At 49.7% G+C, this 16,555-nt stretch overlaps 1 protein-coding gene across 7 annotated transcripts in view; it reads right to left on the reverse strand.

Annotated features, from left to right (window-relative positions):
- PJA1 (praja ring finger ubiquitin ligase 1) overlaps positions 1–16,555 on the reverse strand; it is a 1,335,831-nt gene that overhangs the window by 262,416 nt on the left and 1,056,860 nt on the right. The window contains exon 1 of one of the 7 annotated variants that reach the window (XM_050776234.1): positions 10,693–10,696. The exons of the other annotated variants lie outside the window; for them this stretch is intronic. The gene's annotated coding sequence lies outside the window, so the exon portion shown is untranslated. Of the gene's footprint in view, positions 1–10,692; positions 10,697–16,555 lie in introns of those variants that run through there. 7 annotated transcript variants of the gene reach the window in all.

The following is a 16,555-nucleotide window of genomic DNA, read 5'->3' on the forward strand; positions in this document are numbered from 1 at the left end:
ATCTGCTATTCTAAGCAATTTCTAAACATCTTTTCAACCCATCCACTTGTTTCAGTCTCCTTTGTCTCCCCTCTAATGCAAGCTACCACCATCCTTTCCTGGACTCAGCAGTATCACTTTCTAAATACTCTGCCCAAATCATCTCTTGCTCTATCTTCATGTAGTGGCTGGACTGGTATTTTCAAAACAGGACTTTGATCATATCCTTGCCTTGATTAACGACCTGCTGCAGCTTTCTTGTGGTTTCAGGGTAAAGACAAAACTCCTCCTTATGGCCTGTGAAGCCTCATTGAGTCTGGCTCTGCCTCACCCACCTCTCCCTGCTCCCCTGACCCTCTCTGCCCCTCTCCGCCCCTCTCCTTCTCCACTCCACTCCCAGTGGCCACCTCTTAGTTCTTTGCATATGATGTTCCTTCTGCGTAAAACACTCCACTCTGCTCCACTCACCGAGTTCCTTTCTATGTGTCCTTCAGATCTCAGCTTCTTTGTCCACTCCTCAGGAAGCCTTCGCTGAGCTCCCTGCTAGGTCAAAGCCCCAAATTAAAGGATCTCATTAGTACCACATGCTTCTCCTGCATAACCCTAGTCCCAGTTGTAAGTTCACATTCATTTGGGGGACACTTTGATAAATGTCTGGCTCCTATTCCCATGTGGACTATGAGGTCCATGAGGGCAGAGGTCGTACCTATCTTTGCTTTCCATAAGGCCCTGCATCTAGAAAATTGTTGACCAAATGAATGAAAGGATGAGGCATATAGGGGCCCCAGCAGAGAACCTGACACATAGTAGGTGCTCAAGAAATGTTGCTTTCCTCTTTCTTGCATTCACTGTCTGTCTTTGCTCTGGAGCCTGTAACGGGTTGCCTTCCATGTGCGCTACTCAAAAACGCTGCTCTCTAAACACTCAGCCTGTGGCCTTTGCTTGGACTTCTCCTTTCTTGATATGACTCATTTAATGGCTGATCATTTATTCCTCCTGAAAATCCTCTCTTGGCTTGGCTTGATGCCCTGGGATCCCCTTACCCATGGTGGCTTCCTCTCTACTTTCTCTTCCTCTGCCTACCCCTGAGATGTTGGGATTCCTCAGGTTTTATCTCAAACCCCTTCTCCTCTCATTCTATACACTCTCTTTTGAGCCATCTCATTTATGCTCATAGCATCCATCACCACATATGTGCAAACTTTGAGTCTCCCGCTCAGGCTTTTGTAATATGCCTCAAGCCCCCATATTAAATGCCAGCCTCTGCCTCTAGAATGTAAGTGGAGCAAGAGAGCAGAGATTGTGTCTGTGTTTGCTTATTACAGTGTCCCCAGCCCCTGAAGTAGTGCTTGGCACATAGTAGTCGCCCAATAAATACATATTGTCAAATACATAAATGGCAGGGCCCATGTTAGCATGGAGACAGCTGCCTTCCCCAGAGGCAGCCTTTTTGTTGGCAAGGCAGTGGGGCAGAGAAAGAGGCTAGGGGCTAAATGTCATGTCCTGGCTTTTCTCATGCTGGGTCTTAGCAGATATCTCACACCCACAATCAGGGTGAAAGATGAAATTCCAAGCAGGATTTGCACCCCGGAGCCAGCAGTCTCTGAATCAGCAAACTGTCCTATGGGATTGTTTCACTCCATTTGCAAACCATAAGGCAGCCTTTGAGAGAGAAGGCAGCTCAACAGAACATGTGCTAGCATCATGTCCAGCCAAGTAGCCTTTAAGGGGAGCAAATAGCTGGCCACCGTGTGTGGCAATGTTGTCAGAGGGGAGGAGGGCACTAGGCTGAGGCTGCACCTGCCAGGATATGGAGATGAGGTGGAATCCTCCTGCCCCACTGGAGAGGGGAGCCAGACCACCCTGCTTGCAAACCCAGGGCCTTTCCAACAAAGGTCAAGGGTGGAGGAAAGCCAGGTTGAGTGGGCAGAGGAATTCTGCTTATAGCCCTGACACACTGCCTGTGGCACAGCCTCCTACAACAGGCTGTTCTGAACTCAGGCCAGGTCCTGCCTGGTCTGCCATGAGAACTGACACAAAAGTACAGACTGTTCTAAGTCAGAGCTGAGGAGGCTCTTTGAACCCCAGTTCTACCCACCTCATGATTCTGATGGAAAAGCTGAGATTTAGGTTCAGGCAGAGACTGTCCTGTAGTTGGTAACTAGCAAGCCAGGGCATCTGGCTTATCTCTTAGCCTTTAGCCTGCTTGGCCCTACAGACTTGATAGTTTCTTCCTGCTTACATTTTAGAGGGAAGAGACAGACCACAATTTTAAAAAGAATATGCAAGTAAAATATGTAGCATGAAAGATTGTGGCAAGGGTTATGGAAAAGAAGAAAGTAGTGGAGGGGAAATGAGGGTGCTAGGGTTTGTGATTTTAGATGGCGTTGTCAGGGGAGGCCTCCTTAACAAGGGAGCACTGGAGCAAAGCCTGAGGGAGGTGAGTGGGTGCACTTACTCTCTCTACAGTGTACTGTGAGGACACCTGAGACAGAGCTCGAACCTCCAGACTGCCCCCAACAGGGCCATGGTCAGAGGGCCTCCTGGGAGGTTTGCCTATGGATTTTGGCCTGGCCACAGGGACAGGAATAAGCATATCTTCTGAAACTGAGACTGGACACAGAACCAAAGGCCTATGACACCCTGGGTCAGGTAATATTAATAACGACAGTAGTAATAATAATAATAGCACCATTTTATCTGCATTGAGCACATACCATATGCCAGGCACTGTTTCTAGCATGCTACTTGTGTTATCTATCTTATTGCATTCACACAATGACCCTATGAAAATTGTGCTGTTCTAATGCCCATTTCATAGATGAGAAAACAAAGTCTCAGTGTGGTTACAGAACTTGCCCAAGGTCACAAAGCTAATGAGCAGTAGAGTTGTGCTTTGATCCTAGGTCTTTGGACTCCAGAGCCCGTTTTATAGACAGAAGCAGGTTTTAGGCATCTGGGCTGGAACGGTTGTCTAGAGGCAGAGGGTAGATGAGATGATCTCTTGGGTTCTCTGCTATGGTCATAAGGGCCAGGCAGCTCAAAGGCAGTTGAAAGGGATGTCTAACATGGCAGCCAACCTCGGGGTAGGATTGTGTCTGAGGCCTCTATGGAAGCGGTAGACTTCATCTTCTCTGGAATGTGAGCTCCATGAACAATAAGCCTTGTCTGTCTGGTCTGGTGCTCTATCACCAGTGCCTGACACTTTGTCAGTGATCAATAAATATTGGAGTAAATGAACGAATACAAGAATGAATCAATAATTCACTCTCACTTATCGAAGGTGGGCCCAGCCATAGACACTGCCATCTTTCCAAACAACCAGGGCATCTGGACTTGTGTCTCCCTGAGAATGTGAGGCAAAGAAAGAAGGCATAGCAGAACTAGGAGCAAGGGAGATGCTGCTGGGGTCAGGAGCCAGGACAGAGCCCAGAGCTGAGGACTGGGACAGTGATGGGTGCAGAGAGGCCACCCTTTGTGAACACAGTTCTGCGTGCTTTACGTGTGCTTCCTCATATCATCCTTCCCACAGCCTTGGGAGATAGAGATTGCTACCTCATAGAAAGATGAGGAGACTGAGGCATAGAGAGGCTAAATGACTTGCCATGGATCACACAAGCATTATGGGGTGGAACTGGGTTTAAACTGGGATTGGCAAGGCAGGCCAATTGCTTCATGTGGTCCCTGACTGGGGTGCAGTCAGAAACTCTCTCCCCTCTGCTATCTACCATCCCGCATTCCAACCTCCCAAGCTCCTTTGCTCTGCAGCTGTCTCCAAACCTCAGTCTGGGAGCTGGACCCTGCCTCTTCAGTCTCCCTAAAGAGGGGAGACTCCAATGCAGCAGCTTTTCCCTCCCTCCCTCCTTTCCTCCCTCCATGTACCCTAGAGGTCTGAGGTCAGGGCAAAGCCAGGACCAGCAGTAAAGAACAGACCTGGAGTGAGACAGATCCGAGTTTAAGTCCTGGTTCTTCCACTTAATACCTCAGAGAGGAAGAACTACCTTGCTGATCCTCAGTGTCCTCCTCTGTACGTATGGGATAATATCACCCATGTCATGGGGTTGTGGGGACTAACTGAAATCACTCAGGGGAAGGAACTGGATTCCAGGTGAGCTGAAGACAGGAGGAGGCAGTCACAATAGTCCACCACATTACAGCTTACACAGCACGTTTCCATTAATTTCTAGGCTCCCCTTTTTTTCTGTATCACCATTCCATTGGGTAAAGTTATGGTCCCTCTTTTGTAAATGAGAACACTGGGGCTTGGAAGTGACTTGCTAACCAAAGGCATGCAGTTTGGAAGTCGCAAGGCAGACATTCTAAGCTAGATGCATGTGACACCCGAGTGTGTGGGGAGCCCCCTTCACCTTCCAAGGCGAGCACTCCTTTACACTCCTATATCAAGTCTGGTGGTGAGAGTACTGGTCTTGTAAAGGGCTGGTTCTCCTGATCCTCTCCTCCAAAGCAAGACTCAGTGGTGCACTGAGAGGATCTCCTCCAGGCCATGGCCCGCCTCACTCTGCAGTAGCAGCAATGAGGAAAGGAAAATGGTTGTCCCAGCACAGGATGGGAGAGTCAAGCATGGTCACAATGAGGGCCAGAGAGGGAGCAGGAGGTAAGCAGAAACACTGAAGTAGTGCACCTCAAACCTAGGAAAAACCATGTCTTTGGCCATCTTGAGAGGCGGCTTACCAGAGAAGCTGCAACAAGACCCTTCCCCGTCATCAGGTCATAGCAGTCATCCTCTGTGCATGGCTCTGTCTCATATTGTGAACTTGTTCTTTGTATAGAATGGGTCTCTTTTCTGCTGTAGCCTGTGAGGTTTTTTTCCTTATCTTTGATGGTCTGTGAATTTCCCACAAAGTGTCTAGGTATAGACTTATTTTTATTTATTTTGCTTAGTCCTTGGCCTGCCCTTTCTCCCTGAAACTCATACCTCTTTTCCTTTCTGAAAAATTCTCAGCTATTATCTCTCAATGATTGCCTCCTCACCATTATCTGTTTGGAGTTTCTGTTAGACTTAGGCCGAAGCCCCTCCATGCAAACCCTTCATGCCTACTAACTGCTCTTTCAAAGTTTGTTTCTATGCTGGTGTGAATCCCTCAGCACTAGCTTACAATTCTCTAATTCTTTCCATGATTGTGCCCAGGCTAGAGCTATCCCATTCATTGAAGTTTGCTTTCTTTTTATTTCAATGACTATATTTTTGACTTCCAAAGTTTCTACTTGATTTTCTTTTTTTTATCTCTCTTCCTGTTTTTGTGCAATCCTATTTTGTCCTTTTAAGGAATGTCATTCCTTCATTTCTCTCTGTGAGCATCCTAGGCATGCTTATTTTCAAAATCTGTCAGCCTATTCTCTAAAACTCATCTGGAGTAAATTTATGTGCTGATTGTAGATTTTGCTGGCTCTCCCTGAGCATTTGATTTCTTTATGTGTTTTGGAATTTTGGTTTGGAGAGGCAGTGTTGGTGTTGTTTTGTTTGTGTTTGTGTCTTATTGTCTTTCTCTCTCAGTGCTTACCCCTCCCTGTCTGGTGGTTTCATGGTGGCCTCCATTGGCCCCTCCAAACCCCTCAGCCCAGAATCTGATTTTATGACACTCAGGGCTCTTGCCCTATAGGACATGTTGGGAGCATTCTCCTGCTTCACTGTAGAACCTTGGGGCTCGGTTCACTTCCTTGTCATGAGGCCGAGTCTCCCTCCGCCCAGCTCCTCATGGCCCAGGCTGCCTTGTAGTCAGAACTCCCAGAAGCAGCTGGAAGCTGTCTTTTCCAGCTCATAAGGGGAGAACCTTGCCCCTCCTCCCCCTGGTTTCTGCCTCCCATCCCACAATGGAGCACTTGTAGTACTCACAGGAGCTGAGTCTTGGCCACTCCTGCCCACCCCCCGCCACGGTGCCCGTGTTCTGACCCAGAGACTGGCAAGTTACAGCTGTGCTGGTTGCTTTGCATTTCTGTATGTGCTCTATATCTCATTTTTTCAGCCTGACTCTGTCTTTGGGGTTTTCTCTTTTTATAGTGTATCGATCTTCCATCACTCCGTGCTTGGTACAGAGGGGCTCTGTTGCCATCTTAACTGGAAATGTACTCTAATTGTGTACTGTATGTACCATAACCAGAAATGATTTAACCAATCCCCCATTGTTACACTTTTATGTTGTTTGCCATTTGGGGCTACTACAAATAAGAAGGCAATAAACATCCTTAATGTACTTGTCTAATCCCTGATGCGAAGTTGTGAGATCAAAGGGTAGCCATGTTTCCATTTGATACACATTTCATTTTGTATGTACTACCCCAACCATCACCACCACCACCAATACACCATCACTGGCATCTGGTTGGTTGAACAGAACAAGGGAAACCCTGGAAATAAATGAGACCGTGCTGTTGTAAAGTCTAACTTGGTGTACACAGGTGAGGCATTCTTAGACAACTTCTTCCCTGTTCCCATCTCTTTTGGAGCCCCAGATCCTTCTCATGGGTTATTTCATTTAATCTTCGTGACATCCCTACAGGATAGGGAAATCTCATTTTGCAGAGGAGGAAGCCAAGGCTCAGAGAGCTAAGACGACCTCCTAAGCTTTTACTGATAGGAAGAGGAGTCCACATGAAGTTGAGGAGAAAGGTAGGGTGCTCCCCAGTCCACTGAGCTGCAGAAGGGAGTCTTTCTGGCCTTCACTGATCCATATGTTTAGGAATCTGGCTGCCTCCATGAGACCGTGGTACAGCGATTGTGGGCCACTCCTAATCGTCTGGGTTTGGGCACACTGGGGCAGCCTCCACTGTGTGTGGGACAAGTGCTGGCTTTGCAACTCAGGCTCAGCCCCTCTGTAGTTAAGTAATGATGAGCTCCTCCTTATCCTCTCATTTTTCAGTTGGAGATAGCCAGGTATAGTGAAAGCACACAGGCTCTGGATTCAGTTAAAAACCAGCTCTACCACTTTCCTGCTGCTTGACCTTGGGCAAGCCACTTCACCTCTGTGGGTCTCAGTTTCCACATCTGTAAAGTGGGGTAATAAGGCTTCTCTTGGAGAGGCATTGTTAAGATGAAAGAAAGACCGGTGTGCCTGGCACATAGTAGAGATTCAAATAAAGCCTGTTTCTGACAAGGGTGAAAGGTCACATAGCTAAGCCTGCTCAGCCAATCAGCTGGGGCCACACCCTGTCCTGACTCCACACTCAGTGTTGAAGCTCTGGTCTCTGTGCATGCTCCCACAGCTTCTACTGGGCTGCCTGACATGAGCATGGGCCCTGAAAGCTCCACATGTGTCCCTGGACCCCATCACAGGTGTGAGCCTGGATGCGTGACTCTGCAAGATGCTACACACTGAGAGGACTGGAAGTTTGAGATTACTGTGGAATGGTAGCTGCTGACGGGGCTTCCGGCCTGCCCATTGCCTAGACCTGTAACCCTCAAGCAAGTCTCCCCTGCTGTCTTGGAGGCACTGCCAGCAGCCTGTTGGAAGATCACAAAAAGCAAGAATTGGCCCTTCCTCTTCTGGCAGAGCCTGCACAGCCTCTGGGAGGCAATTAGGGCTTGGGCCTTCCTTGGGAATTCCCAAGGGTACCCCAAAACACTTCAAAGTCACAAGCCCATCTGCCTGCTTCACCCTGGGGGAGAGGGGCAAGGGGGTCATATTGCAATCACTCCCCAGATGGGAAGCTAAGGAGACCAGTCTCAGGCCCACGGTGGCCTGGGATGGAAGCTCTGGCCATGTGAGGTTCTTCCTTTGCACAGTGCTGTGGCACATAAAGGTGTCTGGTTGTGGGCTCAGTGTGAGGGAATGGGGTGCTGGTGAGCAGAGGTGAGGCAGGGATACTTGGAGTCCCAAATGCCTGCAGCTCTCACAGCTAATGACCTGGGTCTCAAGATAGGCAGAAAGACTCTGTCACAGGGAGATGGCACTGGAACGTCATGAGATTAGAACTGAAGACCCAGACCCTTCCAGTCTGGTCACTGGCACACTCCTGAGGTGCTCTCTGCCCATCACTGGCAGGTTAGTGCTCCTTGAGCTCTGTACCAGGCTCACCTCTCTTCCATCCTTCACATGCCTCTGGTGTGACCTCATCCACCCCTCAGATTGCAGCTACCACCTCTGCCCTAATAAGAGTTCAGATGAAGTGAGTGCTAACTCTGTGCCAGGCACTGATCCAAACATTGTGCTTGTGTCAATTCATTTAATCTTCACAGAAACCTAATGAGGCTGACCTTACGCCATCACACAGATGAAGAAGACAATGAGGTCTGGGAGGCTATAGAACTTGCTAGGAAGAGGCTGATGACTCCCAAACTGCTCTCTTTCCAACTGGTTTCTCTTCTCATCTCCTTTCTTCCTATTGCTCGTGGCACATCTAGGCTGGAATGTCCCACAAGCTCCTCAAACCCACCACAGCCAAAACTGCACTGGCATTTCTCCTGTACCCACACCCCATCTCAAAATCCTCCTTCTCCCAGAAGCCTCATCCCCCACAGTGACTTTCCCATCTACTACATCCCTGGGTGGTATATCTTGCATTCCTTTCTCCTCCCCCTGCAACACCTCAAGGGTCTTCAGTCCTACGCATTCACATTTCTTCAATCTCCCTCCTGTTTTTCTCCTTCCTCAGTGATCCTTCCCCCTGGGGTCTTCTTCTCCTTCTTCTTTGGTTTTATTTTAATTAATACATAATAATTTTGCATATTTATGGGGTGTAGTGATGTTTCCATACATGTATACATTGTGCAGTGTTCAAATCAGGGTAATTGACATAACCATCATTGAAGCATTTATCATTTCTCTGTGGTGGAGACATTCAAAATCCTCTCTTCTGGATATTTTGCAAGTACACTACATGATTGTTAACTGCATGGCCTTGCTGTACAGTAGCACACCAGAATTTACTCCTCCTGTCTAATTGTAACATAGTTACAGTTGGAACAACCTTTCCCCATCCTCCCTCCCCAGCCTGTGGGAGCCATTGTTCTACTCTCTACTTCTATAAAATCAACTTTTTTAGATTTGTCATCTCATATTTCTACTTTTGTCTTCTCCCCTCACATTTATCTTCCATAGTGCCATGGGGAGAGCCCATGGCCCATCCCCTGCTCAAAATCCTTCTATGGTTTCCCATAGCCTACAGGATCAAGGCCAAATTCCTGATCCTAACATGCAGGGGCCCCCACAGTGGGAACAACTATCTGCTGAGCTTCACCCTTTACTTTCCCGGCCACTCTCTCTAGCCAATCTGGCCTCCTTGCTGTCCTTCCAAGGTACATTTCAATGCCTTGAGCGTACTCCATCCCATCCCCACACTCCTCCACACCCTTGGAAAGCTCTCCTTCTTCCCATCCACCTGTCCCAAATGTCCATCCCAAATGCCACCTCCTTGGTGAAGCCTTCCTGTCCTTTCCTGTTGAAAGTACTCTTGGCTGTTTTGAGACTGCAGCACTGCAATATGGAGATCGGACAGACCACGGGATTTGGAGACAAAACTGAGCCATGGGACATCTGAGAAGGCCCTTTAATCACTCTACCTCAGTGTCCTTCCTTATAAAATGCAGCCATGAAGACCTCTCCTCTGGGTTGTTGTGAGGGTGGAATAAGAGGCAGCAGGCAAAGCTTAGCACACAGTGAACAGGCCATGGGAGAGCCCATCACCTCTTCCCAGGGGCACTCCATGTCCACAGCCCTGGGTGCCACAGCACACTGCCAAGGACTGTTCTACCACCCCCGACCCCTGAGATTGTTTCTCTCTCTTTGCTTTCTTCCTAGCCCAGCATGCAGTGGTCCTCAGAAATCCCTGAGGGAGGAAAGTCCTGGCAGGAAATCACCTTGCTGGGGAGCCTCAGTTTGGGGCCTGATGGTAGAGATTTTCCCCAGTCTCAACAAGTGAGACATGCATCATTGTATTGTACAGGTCAAGATGGGTTGTTTCTGATTCCACTGAGCACTGAGGACTCCAGGAGTAACACTGACTGGCTCGGGAGGCCAAGCTCAAGCCCCCATCCTTCGTTGGCTGGAGAGGCTGTCATGACATGGTCATCTCCCCTAAGAAAGGAAACTTGGCCTGAGCAGTACTGGGCTCTGGGAACAAGGTATGTAAGTTATGGTCACAGAAAACCTGTTCTTAGAGGAGACCTGGACACCTTGTTCCTGGATTTATCAACTATCAGGTTTCTTAGCTTTTCTCCCCTGGGCCATGGGTCCAAGAACCAATGGAGCATTTCTGGGTTTGAACAATCTGTACTTCCCTCTGTTCTTCCCCCCAGCCTGATCAAAGCTCACTCTTGGACCTTACTCCCCTGTTCCTTTAACAGCAAGTTCAGGAGCATGGTCATGGTGCCTAGAGTGCCCAGACAATCCAGCTGAGCCCGACAGGACAGAGAATAAGCATTCCCTTATATGTGATTGAGTCATCAGTCACAAATCACATTCTCTGATTCAGAGACTCTCAGAGTAGCAGTGCTAGGGCAGTTCCATAGACCTTTCTCCTTGCATTGCAGCTGGGCAGACTGAGGTCCAGTGAGGGTGAGGGACTGATTCAGATCACACAGCAAGACAGCGGTGGAACCCAGACCTCCAGACTCCCAGTCCAAGGCCATTTTTCCCACACCCAGGACTCTATCTGAGAAAGTGATGGTAACTGGTAGGAGAAGCCAGGGGTGAGGGCTGCAGGAGGCAGGAACTTGAGGGGAGGAATGTGGGACTGGAAGGTGGAGGGGAAGCAAAGCCCCCAGCGTTGAGTGGCAGCCCACCCTGGAGACATCAGCCTAGCTATCACACTGCTTCCTTTGCTGAAGATTAGCACAAACATCCCCCAGCTGTGGCCCTCCCTGCTGGCCAGCTGTGCAGGCTTTGGGTGGCGTGCCCCAGATGCAGGAGGCCCCAGGCTGGAGGCTGGACTTTCTCTCTTGTGACGTTGTGTGCTCTCCCGGCATCCAGAGGGCATGGGCCAGCCTCTGGCTCATCTCTGCTGTCAGGCCTGGTGAAGGACAGTCAACACTCCTGACTGATCAAAGGCACTCCCACCCTCTGGCCCCAGGAGTGCCGGGGCCGAAGGGGAGTGGGAGAGCTCAGATGCCATCCTGTCATGCTTTGAAGTCCCAATGCATTCTGGGATAGAACTTGCTGTGGAGTGAGACCTCTGGAACACAAACTTAACAAAAATTCCTGACATGTGTTATGATGGAGGCAGGAGAGCCGAGTCCTGACACCTTTGGCCAGACCTTTCACCTCTCTGAGCCTTGCCCTTTCCAACTGGGCCAGGAGGGCACTGGATTCCGCAGAGTAAAGGCCAGGCCAGCTTGCCGTCCCATGACTCTGTGACTTTCTCTTTCTTCTCTCAGAGGCCAGGTGGGTAGGGTGGCCCAGAAAAGGCTTACGGGCAGGAATAGAGGTAGTCTGGCACCAAGGACAGGGTACGTGGGATAGCTAGGGGTAGGGGCTATTTATTCATTCATTTATTCATTCATCCATCCATGGAGCACCTACTGCATTCCTTAGCCCAAGGACTTGGAAATCGGGCACCCTACCATGCTGATCCACTACTCAAGGGACCTATTAATAGATTCTGAACTGGCTCCTCCCCTCACCGTGCATCGCCTCTGTTCTAGAGTTAGGATGGGCACCCTGGTTTGTGACTTTTAGTCATCAGGGGCCATATCCAGCAAGAATTTTGGTTGAATCTGAGTCCAGCTAAGTTAAACCAAAAATAGATTTACTGGAAAGCTTTGGGATGGCTCATAGTCTTGTTGGGGAAGGGGGAGAACCAACCTCAGAGAAAGGGCAGGCACCCAGCGAGGCAGGGAAGTATGTTACAGAACCAAGGGACAGTCGGGCTCATACACTACTTCCAGTACTGCTTCTCCTCACCTGACCTCTGCCAATGGACCCTGACATTGGGAATCATTTCTGAAATGCTTCTTTTCATAAGGAGTATCTGTCTGTCTGTCAGGGGACTTGAGGAGGAGCTCTTTGAGCTTCTGGCCTTCTCCCCTTCCTCTCTGAACTCTCTCCAGCTACTGCAGCCGATGCCCAAGCTGATACTGTTTTCTGACTGACCAAGCTCTTTGGCTTCTCCAAATGCCCCAGCAAGCCCTGAGCTTTCTGAACTCACTATATCTCCAAATAACTTCTTTTCCCCCTCCACGTATGTCCTTTAAGGCCACAACTAAAGGGGCCAACACAGACATCTCCCTCACTGGTCTTGATCATTTTGTGCCTGGTCCCAGCCTAATTTAAAGCTCTGTAAACTAGTACATGTCATGACCTCAGGGTACAGGTGAAACCCCCTGCTGTCTGCTGAGGAGTGGGGGCGGGGCTCTTGCTGGAGGAATGGTACAGTCCAGACCCATGATTACCCCAGGAGAATCAGCCAGAGGCGAGCCGGTCTGCTCAAAGCCCTGGGGGCTGAGAGGTCTGGTGGCAGCCTGTCAAGGAGCCAACCATGCAGAGGGCTGGCCAGACTGGATGTGGCAACCACACTGGAGACTTATTGGTGTGGATCCCTCTCATAGCTATGCTACAAGCCCTCTTACATGATACAAAGGGGATCTTCTGTTCTCCACAAGGGCAACGTCCTACCAAGGTGGGGGTAAAACTGGCCTTGGGACATTAGAGACATTATGTGACTTGCTGAAGGTTATGTAGATGATAATGAGGAGAGCTGGAACTCCCCGGTCCTTAGTCAGCAACAAAGCACTCCAGCGAAGACCACATTGTACCAACTCCCCCAGATAGCTTTCAGGAGCCCCCAGCTCCCCAGCCAGCCTCCTGCCTCAGGCCTTAACTACTTCATTAGAACCACAGTGTTGAAGCTTGAAGAGACCTCAGAGGTCAGTAGCCTAGCCCTCCCCTCACACACACATATGCACACACACACAAGTACACAAAGTACAGCTGGAAAATTCAGGCTTGGGAAAGGAGAATGCCAAAGATCGGCAAGCGAGTTGATGGGTCTAGAAGCCAGATCCCTGGGCTCCTCTGGCAGCCATGGTTCTGTGTACAGGCCCGGCTACATTCCTGTCCTTATCTTACAACCTAGCTGCAGCAGCTATTCCTACCTGTCCTCTTTTCACCCTGTCCTCGAGCTGTGCATTCCGGGCCGAACCTACTGCTGGAGAAGTCCCCGCCCTCCACCTGAGCACCCATGGATCAGCTGGTACCCCCACAGCTACCCCTGGTGGAAGAGCCACCCCACTTCTGGCCTACTTCCTTCTCTTTTAGTAGTATGTGTGAAGAAGAAGCTGTTGGTGCCAAAAAGATTCCAAGAAAATAGGTAGGTCCAGGCCAGGCAGCCCAGGCTGCTAATGCAAAGAGGCAGCTCCTACCCTTCCATCAAAGCCCTGGAATCCAGAACTGCAAAGGCCCCAGGGAGGAAGTAAAAGGAAGCTGAGTTGCTAAGTGGCCTGCCCCCAGCCTCCACGCCCCTGGGGATGCCTGGCTGACTGGAGAGGAGGGGACTAGCAGAGGAATGATGATAACCATCCCTCCCATCTGGACGGCCCTTTCACACACCACTAATAGGCTTCCCTCCCCTTCCCTTGTCCTAGCCACACAAAACGCTTGGTAATTATCCCCAGCAGCCAGATGGAGGCTCAGAGAAGATAAGAAACCTGCCTGAGGTTGCACAGCCAGTTGGTGGTGGTATTAAGCACAATTTGCAATCCAGGAATCCACGTCCCATGCATATTCCCCTTAGCTTTCACCTGGCTTACAAACCCAGGCCTTGGGCTCCTGGATCTCTGCCCCAGCCAGAGGGCGAAGGGGATAGGGCACCTGGGCTGGAAGGGACTGTAATAGAAGAGGCTTTAAGATGGGGGAGGGCACTGAGGACCGGTATGACAGAAAAAAGCAAGTCTACCCCTGTCCCAAGTTTCCCTCATTGCCCTCTTGACTGAAGAACTTTCTTTAGCTTTTCTTTTAGAGCAGATCTGCTGGAAACACATTCTCTTAGTTTTTCTTCATCTGAGAATGTCTTTACTTCTGCTTCCTTCCTGAATGATATTTTCACTGGATATTGAACTCTCTGGGTTGACAGTTCTTTTCTTCTGGAATTCAAAAAATACTGTGGCACTTCCTCTGGTCTCCATGGTTTCAGGCAAGAAATCCACCATCATTCATACTCAGGTCTCTTCTGACTCCAAGGGTCTGCTCCAAAGGAGGCCAGGCAGGGTAGCAGAAAGAACTCTGGAGGACTGGGAGTTGAGCCACAGCTCCACCACTTCCTATCAACGTGACATTGCATGAGTCCCTTCACCATTCCCAACCTCGGCTTTTACATTGCTGCTATAAGAGGGTAGGACTGGATTGTCACACTCAAGACCCTGACATTCCCAGGGTCTCTGAGAATTATCCAATTCCCAGGGGTGCCAAGCTCCTGGTGATGAGGAAAGAGACCCCACAGAGACACCTTCTGTCCCTGCTTTCCTTGGGGGATGTGGCTTGAGTCCTGTACTTTTTGCTCCCTCGACTCATGCCTACCCTGGCCTCACCTGGTCCATTGAGGCAGGGAGGGTTCTTAGGATGTTTCAGGCTTCCCAACCCAGCTCTCAAATCCTGAGCAACCGGGAGAACCCCCTCATTCCCTCTCATCAGGGCCATTGCAGAGCGCTCCTTCAGTGGGCAGGGGGGCAATCTCCAGGACCACCCAATGTCTCTTGCCATCCTACCCACCCTACAGTACAGTCTGACTGCTGGGCTCTCCCAGACACTGCCATGCTGTTTTCATGCTTCCATTTTGTTCCCTCTGCCTTGGAAATCCTTTCTCCCTTGTCTACTTGGCAAGGTCTTGCAGAAGCAATACTAGCTCTTTACTTCTCTCTGCCTTGGTTTTCTCATCTGTAAATTAGAGATTACAATAATAGTGGTAATACCTACCCCATAAAGTCATTGGGAAGATCAAACAAGCTACTCCCTATGAAATCTTTTGAACAGTGGTTGGCCCATAGTAAATATTCAACAGACACTAGCTTATTATTACAGTTATCATTAACACTATTATAGTGTGATGGTTAAGTGCACTTAGAATCAGACTTCCTCTGTACAAATCCCCTGTGCCACCTCAACCAACTACTTGACCTCTATGTGCTTCAGTTTTCTCATCTTTAAAAGGTGATTAATAATAGCCCCGCCTCATAAGGTTGTTATGAGGATCAAATGAGATAACACTTTGCACAGAGCCTGACACATAGTAAGCCCTCAAAAAATGTTAGCTGTGATGATAAGGAAGCTCGTCAACATTTCAGCTTCCTTTCCTCTTGAGAAAGAGAGGCAGCAGGTACTCTTGGGGAACGTGTTCACTGGAACATGAGCTAGGGAGAGACACCCATGCACCCATGCAACTCTTAGACCACATCAGGTTCCTGGTTCTGGCTTGTGAGATTCCCCACCTCTGTGACTTCATGTGGCCTGTTCTCTATGCCTAAGTTGCCCTGTCCCCAGGCCCAGTTCCAAGGCCTCACCTTTGGGATGCCTCCCGCAGCTCCTGCATGTTGACCGACTTCCAGGTTCTTGTAGGACACACCCAACAGGTCATCTGAAGCTCCATCCAATGCTCCCCCAGGTCTGCTTGGGGTGGAGTTAGTTCTGCACTACAGCCCTCAATTCTAGTCCTGGCTCTGCCCCTGACTTTCTGTGTGACTTGGGGTCAGTGTCTTTTCCTTTCTGGGCCTCACTTTTTCATCTATAACATGAGAATTTTGACCCAAATGGTCTTTAAGGTTTCTCCCAGATGGGTAAATCCTAGTATTACTCGCCACTGTCATCCCAGGGCTAAGCTAGTCCAGTGCCTGATGTTAAACGTTTGATGGGGACTCAGGCTGAACTAAAGTGGACTGATTATAGAACCACAGACAAATGCCTCCACCCATTCCCTCCCATACCTCCTGTATGTCCTGTCACCCAGGCTTTAGCCATCCTTGGCTGCCCAGCTCCCCAACCTCTGCAACTCAGGGCTTGAGGACAGAGCCTAGCTGCTGCCTGAAGGCTGGGCTCCTGGGGCCCCAGCAGGAATGTTCCTGGGCTTATTTTGGTCCTTTAAATTAGAAGGCTGGAGGTTCTAATTTACCACTCCCTGCCCGGAGCGGGAGCCTGGACTGGAGTGGCATGCCTCAGCTGCCAAGCATGAACCCCACTCTCGACCACAACCCAACCTCAGAGCTGTCTGTGGCTGTCCCTGCATAGCAACACCACAGACAACAAAGGCCCCTTAACCCTCCTCTTCTAGCGGTGACTGTAGTAGTGGCTGCTGCTGCCTGGGACTCAGCAGGATGAGGCACAGAATGGGGAATGGGCTGGCTAAGTCAAAACACTAGGAAGGTACAGACAGTTCCTGTGCCCACACTGGAGACTCACCCTTTGGGCATCTTGGCAGGGCCACGTGGGCTGCCCCCACAGAGCTAGGCCAGATGGAGAAATCTGGCCAATGGAAACTAAGGCCTAGGACCTAGAGGGCCACTGGGCTTTGAGGGAAGAGCCAGCTGTTTTCTATCTTCACTGAGGACTGAGGGAATAGAAACAGGCAGGAAAAACAGTGAGAAGAACTGCTGGTTTCAAAAGGCAAGCCTTCTATCCTAGGCATACTGTGGAGAGGT

The sequence above is a fragment of the Macaca thibetana genome, chromosome X (genome assembly GCF_024542745.1).
Source record: "Macaca thibetana thibetana isolate TM-01 chromosome X, ASM2454274v1, whole genome shotgun sequence".
Taxonomy (NCBI): Eukaryota; Metazoa; Chordata; class Mammalia; order Primates; family Cercopithecidae; genus Macaca; species Macaca thibetana.